The 11,146-nt window shown below is 46.6% G+C and overlaps 1 pseudogene; it reads right to left on the bottom strand.

Annotated features, from left to right (window-relative positions):
* Positions 1-10,031: 10,031 nt before the first annotated feature.
* On the bottom strand, positions 10,032-10,848 carry LOC129513643 (proteasome subunit alpha type-2-like; annotated as a pseudogene).
* Positions 10,849-11,146: the final 298 nt, after the last annotated feature.

Below are 11,146 nucleotides of genomic sequence, written 5' to 3'. Positions count from 1 at the left end.
CTGCTTCTGGTTTTCGTTTAGATGGGGCTGGTCCATCTGGGGGCAGGTGGTTAGACAGGATTTGCCTAGGCGGACACCTGCAGCATTAGCCACCAAGGCTGCTTTGGGACAGGGTGGTGAAGTGTGGGCAGGGAGTGCAAGGTTACTGCCTTTGGTGGCCTTGGCATCACTTGGACATGAAGCTGAACCCTGAATACACTGTTACAATGAATTCACCGCAGATTCTCCCAGAGAGGCCATCGGTGTCAGCAGGAAACACAGCCCCAAGGGATGGAGTGCACCATCTCACGTGGGCCATGTTGATGGGCATTTAGAGGGCGGTTCAGGGGCAGGATGTCACATGGTCGGGAACTCAAATTCCAGATCAGCTGCTTAGCAGTCACATGGGTGGGCAAATTCCATCTCTGAGCATCTGTTCTTTCATCTGTGAAATGGTATTGATGACACTATCAAGCTCGCCATGAAATACTGTATGTAAGCTGATAAACAGGCTTATTCTCCAGAAATCCTCAATTAGAAGTGGTAGTTGCCCGTGAACAATTAACCTTCCGGCGGTACTTATTGTTTTACTAATTTTTGGAGGCGTAATTGAGAGACATAATTGACTATCACCATTTTTTATTGTGCAGTTCTGACTTTTGACATTAAACCATGTAACTATCATCACAATCAGGATATAAGAACCTTTTACTGATAACATATAATTAAAAATCTTTTCCTTTCAATATCTTTCAGTTTGAGACGCACAGTATCTCAAACTTGTTTTGGAGAAACAAATATAATATTAATCTATATTATATTCGATGTAAATATTCAGTACTATCTCGGGGGTTTGAGTTTTTTTAAGGTCATGAAATACCGTTCATGCCATGTTATATTATTTCGGGTGTACAACGTAGAGCTTTGACATTTCTGTGAGTCACTCAGTGCTCTCACCATGATAAGTGTGGTCCCTGTCTGTCGCCATGCGTGGTTATTAGAGTATTATCGACTCTATTCCCTATCTTGTACTTTTCATCTCTGTGACTCATTTTTTCGTGACTAGAAAGTTGTACCTCTTCAACCCCTCCGCCCATTTCACCCGGCTCCCACCCCTTCCCCTCTGGTGACCACCAGTTTGTCCCCTGTTTTTATGAGTCCATCTCGGATTTTTCTTGGTTTATTCATTGGTTTTGTTCTTTAGATTCCTCAAAAACGTGAAGCCATACAGTTCGGTGCTAGTATACTACCGTCGAAATACTTCACTACTCTTTTCATCAGTATTCATGATACTTGACGTTATTAAGAGATTGCTTTCTGATATTACCCAAGCCCTAAATAGCTATACCTTCTTGCAAAAAAAAAAAAAAAATAATAAAAACCCGTGCAGCCCAGAAGTGAATGGAGGGATCATTCTAGCCCCTGCCCACTCTCCCAGGGGAGGTAATAGCCATGGATAACCATTTGGTTCTTCTACATTCTGCCTTTCTTTGCCACGCCCACCCCCTTTCTCTCCCACATACACGATGCTGTTTCTTTTCCTCTTATTAAATGGGGTTCTACCTGGGATTTCAGGGAGCCAGGTAGGAATTCAGAAGCAGCACGAAAACCTCCCAAGGAAGCTCTAGAACCGGGTCTCCTTCCTTCCTGTGCCCCTGGGTGGCCATTGCTCAGACAGGGATGTGGCTCAAGAGTCTGTGAGGAGACGGTTTTGAGCTCCTTTTGTGAGATCCTCTGATGAAAGGTGCTATGTGAAGTGCAAAGACTATTTTTAAGAGTCGGAAGGCACTGAGCATTTGCATACAGGACAGAGGAGGAAAGAGGCCCGCATTTCTGGGTTTCCGAAGCTTCGCTTCCATGTGCACACTTCTTGGCTTCCGACTCCCTCTCAGGATGGAAACATGCAAGGCCACTGTTGTCCTGACCCGTGGAGTCCTCTGGAGAGCGACAGAGTCCCCGCACAGAAGCACAGTTCATGTGGGCTGGTGTTCAACTGTAGACGTCTTCCCTTACTTATAGAAAGTCCAAAGCCTATCTCAGTGGTCCTGTTACGTACTTCTAGAAGTTCCCCAGCAGCAGCGTGGAGGAGGGATTGCAAGAGCCTGAGAGAGGAGACCAGTTAGAAGGCAAGAAATGATCAGGACCTGAATGCAGACAGTGCCCAAGGGAGGAAGAGAGCTAGAGATGTTTTTGAGGTAGAATTGGTGGACCCTGATGACTGAGTGAGGTGGAGACACAGGGACTGAGGCGGGTAGGGAAGAGGAGGGGGGACCAAAGCTAATACCGTACTGTCTAGCCTAGCAGTGTACGAGGCCCCTGGTGTCATTCAAACTCAGTGGGTGCCACTGGACAGACCTGGGCTCCCGGATGCCAGCGTTACCAGGCTGCTGGCATTGGCACCTTGATTTCCCCTTCCTTCCATCCCGCACCTTGACATGGGCAGATCTATCCAAGGGCTGGGCCCGTGGGCAAAGCTCATAAAGCGGTAGCTTCTTTGTATCTCCTGCGCTTTCACCTGTAGGTTTGGTCTCCCTAGGGGCCACCTGGCTTCGTTCTCGTGTGTTGAGGACGTCCGTGCTCGCCCGCCGACGGGGGCTGCACAACGTTTGTGGCATCCTGATTAGAAGACGGGTGGAAGTCTGCTCACAGAGACAGCCCTGCCCAGCTCTCCAGGCCATAGCTGCCTCTCCCCGCCCACCCCTCCTGCAGTTAACAGAGCGGCACCCGAACACAGCACGAGCCCGTGTCCCAGCCTTGGGCTCTGAGGTGGACTATGCGCCTTTCTTCCTTCCAACTCCGCCTCAAGGACGAACTCATGCCTTGCAGTAGTCCACGGGTGGTCTGAGTCCCCGAAGCAGGTGGGTCGAGGCAGAACCTCAGCTCGCCCACCCTGGCGCTCTTTGCGGCAACGTGGTGATCCGAGACAGGCCCCAACCACTGTCCGTCGGTGCGTCTTCCAGGAATGTCCCCCAGCAGGGTGGCTGATGTGGACCCCGCGTGTTGGGGGGGTGGCGGCGCTCCTGACACCGCACTCCAGAGCAATGGGCAGGTGCGTCGCGGCGGCCTTCGGGAGTCCCGCGCTCTCCGTACTTGCCCTGAGCCGCGTGGCAGGCATTACACGCATGGAGAAGCCGCGTGGCCACCAATTCTGCTGCCCTGTCACGGATGGAATCCCAGGCGAGCTGCAGCTGTCGCACACACAAGCAAACTCTCGAAACAGAGGGAGGTTGTAGTATTCTGAAAGGAGACGGTCACCTACGCGGTTGGAATCCTCCTGGTCTCTGTCAGCGTCATGTTTCCCTTCCTCAGTAAGTTGTGAGCCGCTGGGGGAGGTAAGGCTCAGAGTCAGGCACTGGGCCGCAGAAAAGTAGGAAGGCTGATCTCTCCTGCTGAGGACTCTAGGGGTTGGTTTAGTTTCCTAAGATCTTATTCATTCCTGAAAGACAGGAGGAGACACAGGCAGAGGGAGACACAGGCTCCTCGCGGGGGGGCGTGATGCAGGACTTGGCCCCAAGACCCGGGGTCACGCCCTGAGGCTAAGGCACATGCTCAACTGCTGAGCCCCCAGGCGCCCCGGGACTTTAGAGTGTTGTCAGTGCGGCAGGAGAGAAAGAGAGGGCAGGGGAGAGAGCGGAGGTCAGAGGCTTAGCACCCCCGGGGTCTGGCAGGTGTAACGCGGTCTCTGGCAAGGACAGCGGACACCCTGGTCTCCCTGGGACAGGACCCCCTTTGCGCCCCATTTGACCCAGCCTCACTGTTGACTCCATTCCCTTCACTCCCTCAAGTCACTGCGAGGCTTTAGAAATGTGGTCAGTGTTCCTCTGTCTGGGCTGGAAACAGAAAGTCTGTTAGCCCGTCGGGCCCCTGGGAGCCCTTAGGGGCCTGGGATAGTTGTTTTCTGCATCCGCTAAGATGGGCGGTAGCTGTGATTAGTGGGGGCCGCAGACAGCGGCTCACAGACCAGGAGAGGTCAATTCTCTCTCAGGTGGAAGCCACAGGTAGTAGCTCAGGGCTGGTTTGCTGCTTCTGTTCGCCCACCGAGTGCTTTGGAATCCTGAGTCCTTCTGGCTTCTTGCCTTTGTTTTGTCTTTAAGATTTCATCCATCTATTCGAGAGAGAGAAAACACACACACACACACACACACAACAAACACACACACAGAGGCAGAGGGATAGGGAGAGGCAGAGACACAGGCAGAGGGAGAAGCAGGCTCCATGCAGGGACCCGATGTGGGACTCGATCCCGGCTCTCCGGGATCATAACCTGGCCTGAAGGTGGCCCTAAACTCCTGAGGCCCCCCCACCCCGGGCTGCTGGGCTTCTTTCCTCCACCATACATCAGCAGGTTTCCCAAGGTTCCCTCAGGGTCCAAGCTCCTGTTCCAGCTCCAGCCATCCTGTAAGTGTCTCAGCCAAGAGGAGTGAGGAGCAACTGAAGAAGCAGGTTAAAGGGCACAGGCCACAGGCTCTTCCAGGAAGGCTGCCGCACATTTTCCCAAGACACTTTCATGACACCAGTGTCTCATTGGCCAGAGCTTAGACCCATGGCGATATTTAACTTACAGGAAGCTTAAAGGGAAGGCTCGAGATTATGGAAGAGGAGGAAAGTGGCTCTTGGGGCAGTGCAGAGACTCTCCTTCATCTTAACACTTGCCCCCAAGCAATGATGAAGTTCTCCATGATTCTGCTGCACTCTCTCTGCAAGACGAGGTTGTGGTGGCCGTGTCCAATTTGGAAATAGTGTCACACGGCCCCTACAATGACGTTTTGCAGAGGTGGGGCTGGTAAACCATTGCTGTTCTTGGTTGCTTCACTAGGATTTAGTAATACAATTTCTTTCTTTTTCCCTTTAAGATTTATTTATTTATTTATTTATTTGAGAAGAGAGAGAGAGAGAGAGAGAGAGAGAGAGAATGTGAGGACATGAGTGGGGGTAGGGGCAGAGGGAAAAGGAGAGAGAGAATCCCAAGCAGGCTCCCCAGGGCTTGGTCCCACAACCGTAGAATCATGACCTGAGCCAAAATCAATACTCAGACGCTCAATGGACTGAGTCACCCAGAATCCCTAGTAATGCAATTTATTACAGCATCATTGATTAAACTTTAAATGTATGATTTGGGGATCCCAGGGTGCCTCAGCGATTTAGAGCCTGCCTTTAGCCCAGGGCGTGATCCCAGAGTCCCGGGATCGAGTCCCACATCAGCCTCCTTGCATGGAGCCTGCTTCTCCCTCTGCCTGTGTCTCTCCATCTCTCTCTCTCTATTTCTTTCTCTCTGTATGTGTGTGTGTGTGTGTGTGTCTCATTTAAATAAATAGAATCTTTAAAAAATAAATGTATGATTTTAAATATTTCCTCTTAGGGGACTTTGGAACTTCAGTCAGTCGATCATGGGCTCTTAGCTCCAAGCTTCCTTCCCCCATCCCAAGCCACCTTTCATCCTTCCTGCCTGTCTCAGAGAAGGGGCTGCCCCTACTCTGATGGCGCTAATCCTGCCTCTGTGCCCTGGTTTATAATTCTGCCAACCTCTCGACGGACCTTCATAACAAATTTTTTTTTAATCTCATATCTTGAACCTTCTTCTATTTCCGCTCACCGTTCTGCCTAACCAAATATTTTTCTCCCTGGCTGGCCCGTATGTATTTTCTTTTTCCTCCCTCTTCTGCTTTGTTCACAGCTTCTGCTGCATCACTACTCCTCAGTCCATTGCATTTAATATTTCCACCATTTGTATACATGTGAATTACTTGAAGAGAATAGATAATTGGAAACTTAGAAACGAATTAAGAAGTGATGAGTTTTGAGTATTCATCACCTTTGTTTTCAGTGTATTTTATTTCGTTATGACTGTCTCCACCAATAATCATGGAGTCTTGGACCAATTACTATTGGAGGAGGTCACCGAGGGCATGACTTCCAGTTGGCTTCTAAGCTGGACCCCAGCAATGGGAGGTTCCTCACCTCCTCCCTGTCCTGTCCTTGGACTGTGCATTCTGCTTACCTTCCCTGCTCCCAGAAGCTGCCATAGGATGTAGCCTCCAGTTACAGCATGGTGTTGTCAGCATCTGGATAGTAGATGTGACTGAAGCCACTAGGTAACGACTTAGGATTCTGGTGGGCGGATGTAGAGATCGACTCATCTTGCAGCCACCCAAGACAAGCCTCATATATAAGTTCCCTTGTTTATTAAACCTGCCACCTCCCGATCTGGAGTGGCCTGCATCTTTCTTTGATCTCCCCTGACCTCCATATATGGGACCCAGTTTCAGATTATACCCAGGAATCTCCCGAAAAGGTTACAAACAAACAATTACCTAAACGCATGGTTCCTTAGTTTGCTCATCTCTTAGATGGGTCTAGGGATATTCCCAACCTCTTAGGTTTTCAGGGAGGACACCTGCTTTCAACTCCTGTTACCAAACTTGCTTCCCCCAAAGGCTGCTTTCTGGTCCTCCCTGACTCCCGGTTCCTAGGCCCTTTCCCAGGGCTAACTACTCTTTGCCTTTCCTTCAGCCTGCCACCCCAGCCTTCTGTCCTTTTATGTCCTGGTTCTTTGGATTCTGATCAGACCTCTCCACACTGCCATGCCCCAGCCTCTTGTAATAATAGGCAGCACAGACACTCACAGTGGCTTTTGCCTCCGTCTTGTCACCCCATTAATTTGTTCAGCCATTTAGTCAACAGACTTTTTATAATTATAGTTAATATGAACCAAGCAGTCACTGTGTGCCAGGCACCATTCCAACTACTTTACCTGTTAATCGTCACAACATACCCAAGAGGAATTTTAAAAGTTTATAAAGCATAATTTACTAGTGAAGCCATCCAGTCCCGAGTCTTCTTTTTGTAGAAAGGTGTTTGATTTAAAAATAAAAAGAAAAAAGAAATAAAAGCAAGGTGTCTGATCAGTAATTCAATTTTTTACTTGTTATATAGGTCTATTCCGACTTGCTTCTTGAGTCAGTGTTGGTTCTCTGTGTCTTCTAGGAAACTCTACATTTTATACATGCCATCTCCTTTCTCAGCATACAGTTATTCATAGTATTCCCATCTAATCCTTTTTATATGTATATTGTCTACTCTTTCATTCTTGATTTGGATAATTTGACACTTCTCTTTTCTTGAATGATCTGACTATAGGTTTGCCAAAAGTGAACCCCTGGTTTATTCATTCACTAGCTGGTCCTCGCTTTCAGAAGTGTGTGGTCCTGGCTAAAACTCATTGCTTAGTCATTGACCAGTGGCCATCCTTAGAAGATTGTGACTTTGGCTATATCGTAAAGACAGAACCCATAGAAGCTAATAGGGACTATCAGCTAATCATAATTTTTGAGGCAGGGCAGCAAGTCGTCTCTTGAAGGGGGAATCCTCTACTTAATGACTGGATTCCCCCTATGCCTTAGAGACTGTGGCTTAGCACTGTTGAAACGTGGGTAGGGTACCTGGGTGGCTCAATGGTGGAGCATGTGCCTTCGGCTCAGGTCATGATCCCGGGGTCCTGGAATCGAGTCCCGCATTGGTACTCATCACTCAGCAGGGAGTCTCCTTCTACCTCTGCCTGTGTCTCTACCTCTTTCTGTAACTCTCATGAATAAATAAATAAAATCTTTAAAACAAATAAAAAAAGAATTGCAGGTATAAGAGCCTTGCTGCTCCTGCCTTAAACGGCAGCCCATCCACACCCTCCCAAATGACAGAAATTCAAGAGTTTTGAGTAGGAGACTGCATCTCATTCTTAGACCCCAAGTAGGAGAACCACCTTCATTTTTTTATTAATAATACTTTTATTTAGGTATAATTCACATAACTAAATCCACCCCTTTAAAATATGTAATTTAGTAATTTTAGTATAGTCACAGGATTTTAAAACCATCACCACTGTCTGACTCTAGAATATTTTCATTACCTCAAAAAGAGTCATTCTCTTTTAAGGAATGACTTAAATGACTCCCGTAGCCATTAGGAATCATTCACTTTTACCCAAAACTTCTGGCAGTAACTGATCTCCTTTCCACATCTGTGTATTTGCCTGTTTGGGGGACTTTAACTTAGCAGAATGTTTTAAATTTTGATCCATGTGGAAGCAAGTATCAGTCCCTCCTTCTTTTTTTTTTATCTTATGTGTTTAGTTCATTCCTTTTGAATGCATGAGTAGTAGGTCATTGTATGACATAGTACGACATTTTCTTTACCCATCTGTTGATGTACACTTGAGTTGTTTCCGCATTTAGGATGTTATGAAAAACACTGCTGTGAATATTCAGGCACACAATTTTGTGTGGACATGTGTTTCAGTTGTCTTGCGTATATATGTAGGAATGGAATTTCTAGGTCATATGATAACTTTGTGTTTAAATTTCTTAGGATCTTTCTAAGTGCTTTTCAAAGTAGCTGCATTCTTTTACATTCCCAACAGCAATATATGTGGTTTCCAATGTCTTCGCTTCCTTCCAACATTTATCCTATTTTATTTTATCCATCCTATAGGTGTTGTAGCAGTTAAGAGTTCAACCAGAGAAAGAGAACCAGTAGTATATAAATAGTAGATAAATCAGGAGTGAGCAGCAGAACAATAGAAGGTTGGGTCAGAAAATGCACGGGGTGGGGGGCACAGCATAATGTAGGCTTTCCCGACTAATACAGTCTCTAAGGGCCCTTCCAGGTCTAACATCATACACATCTGATAGAAGCCAAGGTGGCAGAGACGGTGAAAGAAGCAGTTTACATTCTGTAACAAGTGAAACAAAGCCTAAGTTGTGGGCACATCTACCAGGATGCTCTTTGTTTCCTTTAGCTCTTCCATGAGCTGGCATCTCCCAGGAACTTGGGTCACAGTTTATCGGCTCCCTCCAATGTGCCAGGCAGTGTGGCAGCACTTGACACAATTCAGGAATGAAGCCTCATGGCAGGACTCGCGAAGGTTCCTTAAGATGCTGGGAAATTTTGAGTAGCAAACAGTTTTAATGTATTTACAACTAATTTGAAAGCAACTGGTTTGGGGTCCGTTGAACAGAATTGCAATGACTTGCAACAGCTGTTTCTCTGGAAACCTCACAGGAAGCTGCCTGTCTGGCTCCTCTCACTGGTACCTCTTCCCTGCAGGGAACTGCCTTTTCAGGTGCTGAGCTCTTTTGTCTGTTCTGGGCTAACAGCAAGGGCCAGCAAGCAGCATGCATCCTCACATACCAGGGGAGCAGATGTATGGGAAAACCCAAGTGTGGGTTTAGAAGAAGAGAGACATGATAGAACTATTTAGAGGCTGATCCCAAATATGAGAATCCTGTTGGCATCAATTTTCCATCTGGGCCAAGGCTCCCAACTATATCTCAAGTAACCACAGGATGTGTTTGACGGTGAGCAAACATAACACGTGCCCTGTGCTGCTGGACTCATAAATCATGACAGGGTGGTGGAAAGATATGCATGAGTATTTGGGGGTGAGATGCGCATATCAGGCTTTTGATCTACTTATTTATCTTTTTTTTTGATGTTTAAGTATTAGGATTTTATTTCCAGGACTTAAGGTTCATCCTTGGGTGTAAGAAGTCTAATAGAACCTGAGGGGCTCCTTTTAAATATTTACCTACTTGGGATGGACAAACCAACGGGAACCAATAAACCATTTTTTATTTACTTACATCACGGCTCTCCCATAGGAAACCCTTCAGCCTAGCACCCTTCATAGCTCTAGTGCAATGTCAGTGTCCGGGGCTTCACTGATTCACATCTAATGATGCCTACAAAACACCTATGCTATCCATCTTATCTCATGAATCCTAGAGCTTCTCCCAGGTCTAAATGCAATGATGTTTACTAAAAGCAGTTCTGCTTTACTGACAGACAATATCTGACAGTAAAGAATATAACAAGACTTGACTGAACCAAAATTGCATGAAGAATGTGTTCACCCTTCTGCTCTGCAGTGTAGTTTCCAGAAGTCAACTGTGATAAAAAGCAGGAAATCACTATTTTAAAATTTTACTAACTCCTAAAAAGCTAGAAGTTGGACTTAACAGTTTATTATGATTTATAAGTATCGCTTTAAAAACATCAGTCCATTAAACCATGTAGAAATAAGTATGCAAAAAGTCTGCAAAACAAAACATACTTTAAACATGTTTAAGTAGAGGGATTATCTGAAATTCGAGATTTCTCAGTCACTTGGTTATTATACTATGGCAGCCAAGTAATCCTTCACTTCAGTCGGAGTGAGCCTTCTGAATCCAGCTTCATTGCAGATTGCAACCTCTATGTTGTCGTCTGTCATTTGCCCTTCAAAGCTTTCCTTTAGGGTTAATATGGCTGTATGAATGGCATCTTCAAGTTCCAGGTCTTCATTATATCTTTTCTCAAGGAGAGTCTTCCCATTCACATAGTTCTTTCCCATTGCTGTGGCTTTCCAGGCAAAGTAAGCTCCAGATGGATCTGACTGAGATAAATATGGTCGCCCCTCATTCCAACCACAAATTAGTAGGGAAACTCCAAATGGACGAACACCACCTGACTGAGTGTAGTCTTGCATCACTTAAGCTACTCTCTGTACCAGCTGAGCTGTGGGAATGGGTTCTTGGTAAACGAGATAGTATTGCTGAGCAAGTTTTCGAGCTCTGTGCAGGAGCACTCTGTAATCTGGGCCCATGCCACTATACACCAGGCCTATGTGCTTGGTAATTGGTTCCACTTTGTGGACACTTTGCTCATCATACAGAATGGATTTCTGTTTCTTCTCAGTTGCGAATACCACACCATTTGGGCTTTAATTCCAACTGAAGGGGCTCCTCCAGCTACAGCAGCCAATGCATATTCAATCTGAACAAGTTTACCAGATGGGCTGAATGTAGTCAGTGAAAAGCTGTAACTGTGCTCCGCCATCTTTGCCTGGAGTACCAGAGCACAGCCCGATCTACTTATTTATCTAAATGAGAAGAGCCTACTGAGTGGTCAACATCCGGTTTCAAATTATTCCTTGTGACCACTGCATTCTGGAATGGTGGCAGAAGCGAATGGCAGGAGGAGATTCAAGTTAGACTCTGAGATTTAGCTACTGGAAGCTTAAGTCAGAGGTAAAGGGGCCATCCATGTTTTCTGACAGAAATTCCAGACCTACCGCCCCCTAGGTGCTGGGTTTGGGCTCAATCAAATGCCAGAATCTAAGCCTATTGGGCCTTGT

This window comes from Nyctereutes procyonoides, unplaced genomic scaffold, assembly GCF_905146905.1.
Source record: "Nyctereutes procyonoides isolate TBG_1078 unplaced genomic scaffold, NYPRO_anot_genome, whole genome shotgun sequence".
NCBI classification, from domain to species: domain Eukaryota; kingdom Metazoa; phylum Chordata; class Mammalia; order Carnivora; family Canidae; genus Nyctereutes; species Nyctereutes procyonoides.
Note: the sequence above shows the minus strand (reverse complement) of the source record. Positions and strands in the feature narration are given on the sequence as shown.